General features: G+C 38.8%; 1 non-coding gene across 1 annotated transcript; it reads left to right on the top strand.

Annotated features, from left to right (window-relative positions):
- Positions 1 to 4785: 4785 nt before the first annotated feature.
- Positions 4786 to 4858, top strand: TRNAT-UGU (transfer RNA threonine (anticodon UGU)). Its single transcript has one exon. It is a non-coding gene; the product is annotated as a tRNA-Thr (tRNA).
- Positions 4859 to 14770: the final 9912 nt, after the last annotated feature.

The raw sequence follows: 14770 nt of genomic DNA, 5'->3' as shown, positions 1-14770 counted from the left end.
TTGAATAATGTGATGATAATTTGGGAGAAATAATTATCGAGACAAGATGGAGAATGTTCTATAACCCTGTTATTGTTAATAGCACGTATCCAAGCTGGGTTGAGGTGGCTCGAGCCCCCCCCCGAGGATTTTTTTTTTCTTTTACACTAGATTAAATCAGGTTTTTGGCTTTTTGAATAATGTGACGACGATTTAAGGAGATAGACAATTATCGAGGCAAGACGGAGAATGTTCTATAACCCTGTTGTTGATAATATTGCACGTACACTTTTCTTGCGTTTTCGGTGTTGTCGCAGCGCACTTGAGCACTATGTAGAAACTTGTCAGCATTTGGAAGCTGCACAACAAAGGTAGCGCCACACGTAGGGCGATTCGTTGTAATTTCTAATCTCTGGAAGGCGGGAGAGGCTACGTTCTTCAATGAGAGAAGAAGTCAACTACTGGCAATATTTACGAATCGTTTTATCTGCGGAACGTTCTGGAATATAATGAGGATATAAATACGCGGTTTCAATTTTTCGGTTGATCTGTACAAAGAATCGGTTAATGAGATTTCAGAGGTAAGTGTGAAAATTCATACAGTAGATTGGTGATCAGATCAGTCAGCGTCCTCTCGTTGCTTTATAAGATATAGTGATTCGAGAATGAAGACATTGACGACAGCAGAACTTCCGGGGCCTCAGTGCAGTGCTAGTTCGGTTCGAGGGCCGAAGAGATCAAAGGTCTCTCTCTAAAGTGAATATTTCAGCAGTACCGGATATTGGAGTGGTTTATTAAAACAGAAATAAACTGCATAGATCAACTGAAAAGCAAAATTTTGAGTGATGATTTAGTTTTGCCAGAACTAAATTTTGTACACGCAGTCCGAGAATTTCATGGTATAAAAAAAAAAAAAACTTTTGTTTAAGCCTACTGGGTTCGAAACAAATTCAAACACTTAACTAACATAAAGAGACACCCGAAAATTTTATGAATGTCGAGAAGAGAAAGCACGAAGATGTTGCATATGTAGACATTTTAGGCGGAAATTGCAGGCTCTACCAGAACTCGAATCAGGGCTCTACCAACTGAGCTATCTAGCCATCCTTGACTTCAACCGATTTTTCGTTAAAATGTCTACATAGTACATGTCCTGTGTATATCAAATCGTAAGGTGTTGCCTGTATAGTGATCAAGCACAGAAAATATAGGAGAGAGAAGAAAACTGAGGAGCATTCCCACCGGATGAGGATTATTTTTTCTGTGGGCAACAAGAGCTACTAATTCGAGGTAACAATGACAGTGGCCTAATAAAAGAGATTTCACATCGTGTCGCCTGAAGATTAGGTTTGTGCGGTCTTTTGTGTCGCTACGGTGTGAAACGTTGGTGTTGATTGACCCATTCCAATCGACATGTATCGCGTGTCCCTTCGATCTGAAACCTTCCTAAGTCTTGAAAATCCAAGTCACAAGGATGGAAAATTAGAGCCTTGTTAAGGTTAGGTGTGAAGGCAGGCCGACGACAGCACCCTAAAGGATCATATCCAAACCTGCAGGAAGAACGCATCTTACTTCAATCTCCAATACGATGATAAAAACTTCTGGTGAGTTGATTTAAGAAAATGTGTCCGAGATAAAGAGAGGCGTGCCCAGGATTTTCGGAAGGGAGAGGGGTTACGCATACTATTGTTGGTGGTCAGTCCTAATTTTGCCATTCTTTCAATGTCTTTGACGTTCCTCTTTTTTTTTTTTTAAAGGAATACTGGGTCAAATGGGGTTATTACCTCATCAAACCTCCCTTGAGCACGTCACTGGAGATAAATGAGTAAGCATTTCATCATACTGGGAGAAGAAACATTAGATGTGTTGGGAACGGAAGGGTTTTCACTGTGCATTAATTGTTTCGTGATCCACCTGTATTCGAGAAGACTTCCTTTGTTTCGTGCCGATATATGACAAGACAGCGGAAGCTGTGACAGGCATTTTTGAACACTTGTGAGTGCTAAGGCCTGAATCTGAACAATTTGGTGGGTTTCGGCTTTTATAAGAGCTGAAAAATGGGAGAACAAGACACGTTAGTGGTGTTCAGGCTCGAATCAGAGAGGAATATTCGAGAGCTGTCTGCGTCCAGTTCGCAGCCCACAGTTTGAATCTCGCGTTGTCGAGTGGATTGTCCATCCCGTGCATGTGTAACAGCTTCGTAAAAACACTGAAAGACATCATAGATGTTTTTATGCCTGATGAGAAGAAATGGACAAACCCACATACTGAGATAGTTCCGGCACACAATATTAATGCATGGAAACAGGAGTCGAGTGGTAAAAAATGTTCCGATTTCACGTTCTGATTAAAATGATAGCCTTACAGTGGAAACGATTTAAGGGATAGTTGCTCCCCATTTTTTATTTTTTGCCTCAACATTATGACCTCTTAATGTTAAGCCTTGGCTACCAAGAGAAAATAAACTTTCCTTGAAACGCCCTCCGCACCCCCCCCCCCCCCCCCCGTTTTGGAACCCAATTGCCACCTCTGGTCTTAAACACACAATTGTGAGGTTCTTACTATACCCCTTAAAAAATTGTTGTTGAGCCCCCCCCGAAAGAAATTCCTGGATACGTGCCTGAGTGTCGGCATCGCCATCTAGTGAAAATCATTGACACTGGCTGGCTACACTGCTCTGTTGCAATACGCAGTCATACGGAGCTGTCGAAATTGGTAAAGAACTTTCCCTTCAAACGAGAATGTGGGCTAAGAAAAAAAAGAGCACACACAATAGGCTTTTAGGCGGGATGTTTCTCTACCGACAGTCGAGAGCGGTTTGATACTTCAAGTGCAGAAAAAGTAGGACCCCGTTTTCTTCCGAGCTTGTATGTAGGCCGAAGAAGGTCTGCAAGAAGATTTTTCCTTCCGCTGGAACCGCTACAGTGCAGTAAAAGATAACGTTGTGGCAGATACTTACAAGAGTAGTCGTTTGTTAAGACGGCATGGAAGTTTTTTTCTTGATTTAAATTAACAAGAATAATGTCGTTGAATTATTCTTTTCTTTATTTAGTGGCACAACACTTACTTATCTACTTGAAAGACAAATACTTTTAAATGAGGGAAATTCTATTCAGTAACTCGGAAATATGTGCTTTGTCGGGTAATGCCACATTTGCCGCCCCTAGTCCAAACAAACTCTGCACCCCCCCCCCTTACCGTCTATCAAGAATGAAAAAAAAATCATTATTTTCTGTATTACTATTTTTACTATTAACGGCATGCAGTATTAATTAAATGATAGTTACATACAAAAAATGTAACAAAGCGATATGACACAAATTAGATAAATTACATTTTAACTTTTACCTTGTTTTTCAGAGAAGACACACCACCTACTTCTTGAATAATATTCTCGAGCAACTAACAGTAGAATAGTACAATGCGAAACCCCTTTAATAACGCTTGAGCTGACAGTTTAATTCTCAACAATTCAAAGCGAATCACATGCTTGTGATATGTGGCCAATGTCGGCAGTAACAAGGAACGGCGTTCCTGGAACGCAGCCAAGCCGGTGTTGTCTTTCAAAAGCAAGCAGCAGGCTCCACGTTCTTGCCGCAATCGCCGACCCGGCTCAGCACAATACTGTACATTCGAAGCAACAACGTCTGTAATTAAAGCAACAAATTAGTAAACTAGTTCCGAGTCCTGCTAGCCTGTCTCTCTTAAGAAATATTCTTCGTTAACTTATATTTACAACAACTGCATTAAGTCATTCCATTCGTGTCCGGAGAAAAAAAGAGGCAATCCGAGAATTAGGTATTCCTTATAAATTTGAAAGAAACAATCGTGCCACCCCTACCAAAGTGCCGCTCTAGGCCCGGGCCTGCGAGGCCTATTGGGAAATCCGGGCCTGCGAGGCCTATTGGGAAATCCGGGCCTGCACATTAACCTTTTTTTAAAAGCACATGCGTTTGGAGGCGCAGCCCAGTCAACCATACCCTTTATTTCACCCCTTGTACGTCATGTTATCTCCAGGGCAGGAAAGAGGGGTAGGCAAGGGGGGTCGAAGCCTAGGGCGCCATTTTCATTCACAGATATCAGTCGGGTTTTATAAATATTTTGTAAATTTTGCTTTGAATAATGTGTAATATATAGTCGTCTATAACCACGTTATTTTCAAAGTTGAATAATTTAAAATCAAATCTTTCGTCTGAGAACATACTGCATACTTTATTATTTATTATTATATTATATATTATCCTTATTTTTTTCTTTTACTTGTAGGCTTCCATCCTAGTAAACACTGCTGGAATTTTCTGTTTTGCAAAACATCTTTATAGATGGTTTTCAGATACTAAGACAACTGAAATATTGTTAAATTTACTAAACTTTTTTTTAGTATCAGAAATTCAAACTACAAATCTTTAAATATAACCTATATTATTTTTTAATGAGTTTTTCTTTGTTTTCTCATGCATTTCAAAATTTGTAGGATATAAATATCACAAACCATGGCATAAGAAGAAAATTTCAAAGGATGCACACAAAATGTCGATGCTTGGTAGTGCGGGGGGCGGCAGGGAGCTAAATCACAACAGCCTAGGGCGCCAATATATCTAGCTACGGTAATGGTTGCCTTCAGCATTCCATTCTACTGCAAAGATATGCCTCACTCCCGTGGGGACACAGACGTCATCGTGACGACACAGTACCCGAGAGATCATGCTTGCAAGATAATCCTGCCAATCAACGAAGCGTTTTATCACGAATGCAATCTGCTTTCATCCACAAGTAGTAAGTACATTGCTAGTAAATCTCGTCATCGCCTCCTTAGCTCAGTGGCTAGAGCACTGGTCTTGTAAACCAGGGGTCGTGAGTTCGATTCTCACAGGGGGCAGCGCTCTTTTTTTACTCCCCGATTTTTCTGTTATTCATACTTTATGTTTACTTTTTAAAAAAACACTAACCAAAAGAAGAAGTAACAAACTAATTATGCAGAAGAGACGTTGGACATGTTCAACTCTTTCTTCACACCCTATCTTCTCACCAATGGCCAAATTGGCGTAACGGAGAATGTTCAAGTCGCTGACTTCTCACTGAAGTGTTTGTTTATTTGTCTGCTTAGAGTTCGTTAATGTTGTAACTGGCTCAACACGCTGGGCTTTGAACCCAGGTGCATGTAAGGTCAATTATGAAGATATTGAGATTTTCTGGTAATTGACGTACGTACAGTCAACGGCAAAGAAAATAGTAGGCAAACTGATCATTATTATTTTTATTCTCTTTTATTGTAAATCCTATGTTATTTTAAGGTATAAAATTCTCTTGTTGCGAAGCAGATATTGTCCTCTGCCGATTTGTGTTTTTATTTCAATTCATGATAATCCCTTAGTGGAAAATGGACTGAATGAAAATGGTGATGGGCAATTAGCCTACTATTTCGTTTGGCGTTGGGTGTATCGACAACATACTCAAAAACGCAATATGCTGACCAAGGCAGAATTTATTTTATTATATGACATAAAACTAAACGTTACGTTTCAACCTTCTAGCAAGGTCTTCTTCAGACTGTATCAAATTTTATTATTTTGTATTTGGTACAGAGTCTGAAGAATACCTTGCTAGAAGGTTGAAATGTAACGTTTAGTTTTATGTTTTATAATAAAATAAATTCTGTCTTGGTCAGCATATTGAGTTTTTGATTATTATGGAAACAAGGCTTAAAGGTGTTATAATAAACATACTCCCTTAAAAGGCATAGTCAATAATAAAGAACACAGGAAGACAAAAATATAATTTCCAAACTAAATTCCGTTTATGATAAATCAGGAATAAATTGTATTAAACACATATTGTATGTACGTAGATTACATAAAAAATTGCAGTGTATATGACACAATAAACTACAATACGGCATCTCACTATACATTATAAAATTAATATACAGGGTGGCTCAATAAGTCACTTAACACCCCCGGTACAAGGCCACTGCAGCGCGCAACATGGAAATGGTGATGACCAATCGTTATCAGGCCAAGGGGGAACCACATTGACGACACCCGCAGGGTCGGCGGCCATCTTGAATTCAACTTCAGAATTTTAAATGGGAAGGGGGGTCGTATGACATATCAAAATGGGCTAGAATTTCACGAGAAATGCAATGGTGAAGGTTTTTTTGGACGTATCTTTAACCAGTAAAAGTTTTGACTGAATTCTTGTACCAATTTGCTCCTTTTCGAGGTGTTAGAAAAATGTCTTAAAATTTGTTTAGCGCATCGGTAATGCATCGAGATCAAAGTGACGTATAGGGAGAGACGTTCGCATGCCATTGCACATTATTTTAATCGGATACATCCATGAAGAGCTGCTCATTATGAATGGTTGTCGCGAACAATTTACAGTGTGACCCTTCCATTGAATTAAAAGTCCTTCACAGTGACAAGGCTAATGTTTATGTTCAGAAGGAAGTTTATAAACAGAATATTCGATGCTTTTTATCTGATAACCCATTTTTGACAGATCAAAGCTGAATGGTTAGTGTTGGTAAGTTAATGGTGTGTCGTGCTGTGTGGAACACGATTGGTTAGTCAATTTTCCATCAACGGAACCTTAAATGCTTAGGGCTACTTGGATTTGTTAAATAAACAGTTTCTTTCATCCTTGCTTATGGAAGAAGGTACTTTTTACAGAGTTTTTTCAATAGGGAAGAACACCAGAACACTTATGGGAACGTTATGAACCAGTTTTTGTCCAAAGTTAGTTATCAGATGACAAGGGTCACATATTCTGTTTATGAACTTCCTTCTGAACATAAACATCTGCCTTGTCACTGTGAAGGACTTTTAATTCAATGGAAGCGTCACACTGTAAATTGTTCGCGACAACCATTCATAATGAGCAGCTCTTCATGGATGTATCCGATTAAAATAATGTGCAATGGCATGCGAACGTCTCTCCCTAGACGTCATTTTGATCTCGATGCATTACCGATGCGCTAAACAAATTTTAAGGCATTTTTCTAACACCTCGAAAAGGAGCAAATTGGTACAAGAATTCAGTCATAACTTTTTACTGGTTAAATATACGTAAAAAAACCTTCACCATTGCATTTCTCGTGAAATTCTAGCCCATTTTGATATGTCGCACGACCCCCCTTCCCATTTAAAATTCTGAAGTTGAATTCAAGATGGCAAACATCAAGATGGCCGCCGACCGTGTGGGTGGCGTCAATGTGGTTCCCCCTTGGCCAGGCAATGATTGGTCATCGCCAATTTCAAATTCCATGCCGCAGTGGCCTTGTACTGAGGGTGTTAAGTGACTTATTGAGCCACCCTGTACATTACGTGCAGTTACTGTTCTGTAGAAGATCTAGAGAAGTTACTATTGTAAAATATAATAATTTTTAAACCTTTTCCAATATTGATACGTTATTAATGACATAGCGTTAGGGCATATATAACGTGTAGAATGTTATCTCAAGTGTAATTCCTTGTGTACTTTATATTAAATATGGATTATATTTCAAAGTGCAGAAACAAAGACTCCGACTGCTGACAGCCTCTGTTCCAGCATACTTAAACATCAATTCCTTAAAAACACGTAAGATGCAAGAGAAAATTAATGAAACTAGTCATGGACAATCTGCCAAGCAATATCTGTGCATCTCACTGTACGTGTACATCAAATGTAACCACGGTAACAAGGTAATCTACGTTTTATGAAGTGACTACAACAAATCTGAGAGGGGGAAAGACGCTCTAGCAAGAATCCTGTCTGCGTGTGCAAACGGGCCTAAGCAACTAATTACATTGCTTGCGTAACCTGAAAATCTTATCTACTTATTGCATTTTAATGAAATTTAAATTCTCATTAGTGAAAAACACATAACACTGTCTGTTGCCACGCTCACTACTATCCATAAACCGAGGTCAACGATCACTGTAAACTTTCGTTGTTATTTTGTAAATAAAATTATGTATATATTAATTGCCATAATCGCCAGCACTCAAACCTTTCTAATTACGTATCCTATACCCTTTCGCTAGAAAGTTCGTTGAACCAACTCCTTTCATAATTTACTTTTAATCGGACGCATTGGTTTTATGTTTATGTAATTCGTGTTATACTAATACAACTATTTTTTTGCACGGTTAAGTTAACGACTCGTGGACAGGTAAATGTGTCCTTGCACCAAGGACGCATTTAAAGGGGGGGGTACAGGGGATCTGGACCGCCCGAAAGACTTACTAAGTACTCAAACTTAATCATGAAAATATACATGTTTAGAATTTGTTGTTTAATCGGTGGCTATTGATTTCCTCCGAACTTATCGAAAAACAGGCCTAAGTATTCTGATCATGTAACCTTGGAGGACAAGTATGCAGAATATATTAGTCAGGAACTTTTCTTCTCGTCAACTGGATCTAACATTTTTTTTATTCGATAAATATTTAGTTTTTTATATATTCGATATTAATTTCCTTGCCAGGGCAGTTGTTTTTATCCAAATTTGGCGATCTTAACTACACGTAAGCTAGGTAATGAATACGTACTGTTATGTCTCTATTCTTACACCGTCTTTATACCTATTCATGTAATAATAATACAATATTAATCAACTTATGTATTTAATATTTATTCTAATATACTTATAATTATCTAAAACTTTGTGATTGTTTTGGCAAAAGAAACTGCATTAGTGCAAAAAGTATCTGCAACTATATTCAGGTCTAGTTCATTACGTTATTGTTGTGCGTAGTTGTGATAGAGTTTATTTTCATAAGCTATTCGGGGCTGGAGATTCAAAATACCCGAAGATTTCTTCTGGTATAGAGGATAACGCTGTCACTTGTAACAAGCATTCAATTCCCACCTGGTTTCTAACCTGGGACCCCTTGTTTACAAGGCGACGACGGTACTATCACGCCTTCGGGTAGGCTTATACAATTCTAGAACGGAAGTAGATATGAACTCACTATAAAATATTCACGAGGTCAGGTTTTCAGTAACAATCCATTTATAAAGTGAATCATTAGGCTGTTGCTCATCGGAGCCCTACTTTTGAGGCATCGTTCGGGAACCAGAGTCACAGAGCCTCTCAAGTGTGGCGTCAAACACGCGGTGTTTACCGCCGGCGCTTTATACGTAAACCTCCAATGCCAACGCTTTGCTGATCTTTGTTTTTAGGTTGAAAGAGTGAGTGCAAACATTTTTATTTGAATTAACTAGTTCCGACCTCATGTTGTCACCATGAACCCACAACTGACCTTTCGTGACTGCAATGGGGATCTTGCTACTGTAAGGATATATAAAAGGCTTATAAAATATCAACAAAAAATAACTTGAAAAACTCTTAAAGAAAACCTCTCAAGAACCAACGGTCCGTTTTGATGAATTTGCGGCATTTGAAATATAAACATTTATTCCTTCTGTTGCATATAATGAATATTCATCAACATAACTTCAATAACGATGTGGGTCACAGGTTCGAATCCCGCTCGGGCTTGGTTGTTTGTGAATGTCAATTCATCAATTTCATTATTTCATCACTCATCCCCATCTTCGCAAATTAGCCAAGAGGCACAAAACGCGAAGTAAAATAAACTAAATCAATCATAAAATCTATCAATCAATAACTTTTGTACCGTTACAGCTATTACAAGACGAATTACAGCATTGCATTTTTTGGAAAATTATACATAACCTGACCCTTTTGCCATTTGAAAAATTTGACCTCGATCCAATATGGCGGACTTCAAGATGGCGGCTATGTCCTGGAAGCACCCTCACACATGGGCCCCTTACCCCAGTGTATCCAGGTAAGGTTGGATCTGCCATTACCGCATCTGTTTCAGAGAAAAAAGGTTGTCCTGGTACTTTTGAATCACCCTGTGTGTGTATATATCCAAAACAACTAAAACAAGGTGTAGCAATTTTATCTCAAACTTTTGTCATTAGACTCTGTGCAAAATATGGATAAACTTCATAGTGCTTTAACTGCAGTTATCTTGTACAATTTTGTTTTCTCCTGAAGCATTCAATTTTCTCTTTTGGTGAAAAAAAAATGGACCCTGAAACGACCACGCACCATTTACAAAAGTTGCACTTTTTTCGTTGGTGTACAGTTTTCTTCTGGCGGATGGATACATGCGGCCGGCGGAGCGAATCAAGGTCAAGAATTAACGGTACTTGCTTCCAATGTGTCGATCCAGGCCATGAGCCTCGGAGCTACATTGTTTAGCAGGAACTGCCTCATGCTTCGATCTAAAGCCTTTCACTATACTCAAAGTTTAGGACCCGGGTTTAAAATTTAGCCCAGAAGCCATTTCTTTTCAAGGTGGCTTTCGGCCGCCATCTTGAAAATTGGTGGGTACTTTGCGTGATAACATTTTCGTGAAATTATTCTCGAAACGTTTTCGAGTATACTTCTCCTGGGGAGGGCCTCCCCGATGGAGGAGTGGTACCGTCCTTGCCTTGTAATCAAAAGGTCCCGGGTTCGATTCCCGGTGGAGGCGCATAGTGGTTCGGATCTTACTTTAAGCTGTAGGTCCAGTCCCGATTAGCCTTACTGTGCATAAAGCAGGCCCGTAGCTAGAGGGGGGTAGGGGGGCAGTTGCCCCCCCGAGAGCCTGGTTTGCCCCCCTGTAAAATATACAGAACACCTGATATTCTCACTAATCATTACAATTATATCCTGTATTACTCTAGCAACCTAACAAAGACACTTATTGATTTTGTGATTTAATGAAGTGTGTGAGATTCCGAATAATGTCGTACTAGGATTCAGACTTTGGGAAATTATTTCGTAATTTTCAGTATCTAGACATGGACGTCCGCAGGATTTTTTCCAGGAAGGGGCAAGGAAGGTATTTTTTCCAGGGGGGGGGCAAACAAGGCACATTTTCTCCAAAAATATTGTTGTTCCCTAAAAAAACATTGCTTAAATTTGAATTTATGGTGTTCCAGCAATAATTAACACATATTATTGTGGCTAAAATGAAATGATATGTGTGAAATACATAATTTTTGGTTGACTTTCATTTTCCAGGGCCCCCCTTGCCCCCCCCCCCCTTTCCGGACGCCCATGTATCTAGAACAGTTATGACATTTTGAGAAGTCTTATATTAAAGGTGCCTAATGTGTTTGGATGTTTTTCTTGGATGTGTTGCTATGAAGTTTGAACTACTTAATTTTTGGTTTCCCATTTGATAATAGTGATTCATGCAGTAGAGAGGGGGAATGGATATTTTATTTTTGTTACTTAGCTTTGTTTTTCTGCCACTTCTAGCTAATCGCGACAATGAGGATGACGTCAAATTGATGAAGAGGAACTCACAAACAGTGCCACAACCACAGGGGGGCAGGGAGCATTGTCCCCCCAACCTTGGACGGAAGTCCATTCTAAGGAGGGGGGGCAAACATTTAAGTAAAAAAACAAGACTAGCAGAATCTAAGAATAGTAGGACAAATGGATACTCAAGATGGGATTAGTTTTTTCTTCCTGGCGGCCAAGGGAACTTGCAAGTTGGACACAGAGGGTGAATTGGCCCCATTGATTTAAAATTTTCGTAAAATTTTCTTGCTCGCAATGTCTGCTATTATTATAGTCCAAGTTCAGAGCCATAGCTATGGGGCAAAACGGCCTGAATGAAATAAAAAAATGTGTTAAAGAGAATGCCATGGCGCCCTGTGAAATTTTTTGCACCCTATTAAGTTTTCAGTTAGAAAAATTTGGATCTAAAGATGTTCTTGCTCGCATCGATCCCAATATGATTGTTTTCTGTAATGCATTCTAAATTACCCGAGAAGCAAGACCAAATATGTAGCTACTTCAGACTGTTGCTGCTAAAACGTTTTGTCTCAAATGCACGAATAATTCATTTGAGGAAAAGGAGACAAAATTTGTATAATTTTACTGTTGATTTGTTATGAGGCGGATGAATTGATTTTGTAATGTATTTAATGTATTCTCACATATTATATATTAAAGAAACTTTGAATGCCTACACAATTTAGCGTTAACATGTTGCATACTTATATATTTTCTTATTTTACGTCGTTCCATGTTGCATAAATAAAAAATATGTTGTACATGAAAGTAATACATGTCATATGTACAAATAGAATTATGTACAGCATGCATTTTGTGTCTTTCAAAAATACAGTTGTGTGCTTGTTTTCCAGTATTAGCTAATGTGAAATTGAACGTGTTGGAAAAATATTTTCAAATCATTTGTTCCATCACAAATACTTTAACACAGACTTCTAACCCCTTCTTGCGTGATTTTTAATAACGTCATTATGCTACTATTATTACTACCACTACCACCACAATATTACAATTATTATTACTTGCACGTTTGTCCTAGTGCTGGCCCCCCTCCAGACAAAAATTCGTGGTTGCGCCCACTGGCGTACGCAGGATTTTTTTTCTGGAGGGGCTGGAATTGTATAGGTGGATGCTTTCAGTGGCGAAAACTTATAGGAGTGCGTGCGAACATAGCGCACCTAAGAATTTGTCGTGTTATTATTATTATATTTGTTATTGTTATATATTTTCGTATTAAAATCAATAAATAATATTTTTAAAATAGCGAGTATGTTGGATATTAATATCATAATACATGGAAGGAAGAATTTGACATTTTTTTAACTTATAAGAACCCAATGTTTTTCAAAATTTGGCATTCCTGACTGCTTTCTAGTGGGCGGCATACACAATAAGATATATCGTATATTTAGAACTTTCCACTCTCACAAATGTCAACTGGGGATAATTTTGTAGGGCTTGAATTTACCACTCTGGTTTTTCCAGAGTTTATGGTGCTTTTACTTGAAAATGTCGATTTTTCAAAATTTCGGAGGGGACTGTAGCGTACGCCAGTGGTTGCGCCTCTGCTCACAAAGAACACTCATGCCCAGGCTCGAAACTGGGACCCTTGGCTTCGTAGTGTGTTGTGCAACCATCCCACCATAGAGGTCGGCTGGTGAAAGATGTAAGACAGCTTAGTTGGTCAAATTATTATCAAACATGATGAAAATGTGATAGTGTTTCACATTTATTATTTTGGTTAATTTTATTATTTTGTAGTTGGATTCTCATTATATTCCTTTGTGCGTAAAATCTTGCATACTGGAAACTAGAGGGAAACATTACGATTTATAAAGGGCTCCCTTAATCAGCTCTGCAGAGAGGTTCAAAGCTGTTGGTACATAGGTACCATCGTCTATTAACATTATCGACCTGTAAATATCAAGTAGATACAGTCCCTACTAGACTTTATCTTTGTATTCTTTGGCAGCCCGGAAAGGTCATTATCGAAATACTGTTATTTGATGTTGCTCGAACTTTTTTTGTTCGTTGGAGTTTCAAGATATCATCCCTTTCCTGTTACTTATAGCTTTTGCTATATCTGCCAATGCGACACAATATATTAAAAATTTGCCCCCTCTGGGATTGACTTTGCCCCCCCCCCCTACTAAGAATTCCTGGCTACGGGCCTGGCATAAAGTGGACTTAAAACACCAACTCAAACAATCAATCACTTCTCCTAGGGGAATTAGTTCTTTTCAGATTCGCCAACCGAAAGCTATATTTTCATGATGCAAATTATGTGATATTCAAAATATAGGACATTTGGGATTGTTTTTTCAAATTCTTACCAGACACGTACAAAATATTTAACGTTACGATTCCAACATAATATCAGCCGTAACATTTATGTTTCCGTTTTTAAATCACACAAAATACTTCATTGTCAGAGAACGAGAATGCTAAAATATTTAAATACATAAAACTGTTTTTACGCCGCTTTTGTACCTCTTGTGTTAATCGCAACGATGAGGATGAATGGGACAATCACAACGATACGTCCACTGGCGTACGCAGAATTTATTTTCGGAGGGGGCCGGAACTGTAAAGACGGATATTAACATAACTGCATTTTAGAGGAAGGTGGGACACTATAAAATATTTCGTAATTGCTAGTATTAAAAAAAGTTATTCAAAGACAGAAATGGTAATCAGGGGTCATTTTAAGGGGAGTTTGTTTGTTTGATTGATTGATTCGTTTGCTTTATTTTACTTCGCCTTTTGTGCCACTTTTGGCTAATTTCCGAAGATGAGGATGAGTGATGATATAATGAAATTAATGAATGGGACACTCACAAACATCCACGCCCAGGCTGGGATTCGAACCCGGGACTTTGGTCTTTACCGAGTTCTTTACGGCTTTCACTTAAAAATTTTGATTTTCTTAAAATTTCGGAGGGGCTGAAGCCCCATCAGCTCTCTCCCTGCTTACGCCAGTGAACACATCCCTGGCTTTGCAGCGTCGTAACCACTCCGCCACGGAGGCCGGCGAAAGAGAAGTCCAGTAAACTTTACTTTCGCTTTTAAATCAGGACATTGCTTACAAAATTGATTGACAATCCAGGTTTCTCTCTACTTTAGCGGCATCAGCGGAAAATGAGATGACCTTCCCATGCTCAACATGAAAGATATCAAGCGGTGCGTGTTTTGAAGGTGAGCGACATTCACAGTGTTGAACAACCTGACCGAAAACCTACTCGTAATCTTCCTGGTTGCCTAACAGTTCACTCGAAATCGGAATAGTATTTCTCGCAGCCGAAAAAAAGTGAGAGGGATGCGGAAGAAGGTAAGAATAATTTTAGGTTGTGCAATCACGTTCATTATACTGGTTCAAAGTTCCACACGTACAACAAAAATCTCTGAGTCAAGGTCACCAAATGTCCTGCTTGTCGTGACATTTTTTCCACTGTGATATTGATACAAGAAGTTTGTCCAAGT

The sequence above is a fragment of the Lepisma saccharinum genome, chromosome 11 (assembly GCF_977018435.1).
Source record: "Lepisma saccharinum chromosome 11, izLepSacc3.1, whole genome shotgun sequence".
Taxonomy (NCBI): domain Eukaryota; kingdom Metazoa; phylum Arthropoda; class Insecta; order Zygentoma; family Lepismatidae; genus Lepisma; species Lepisma saccharinum.
This window is presented reverse-complemented; position numbering and strand designations above follow the sequence as displayed.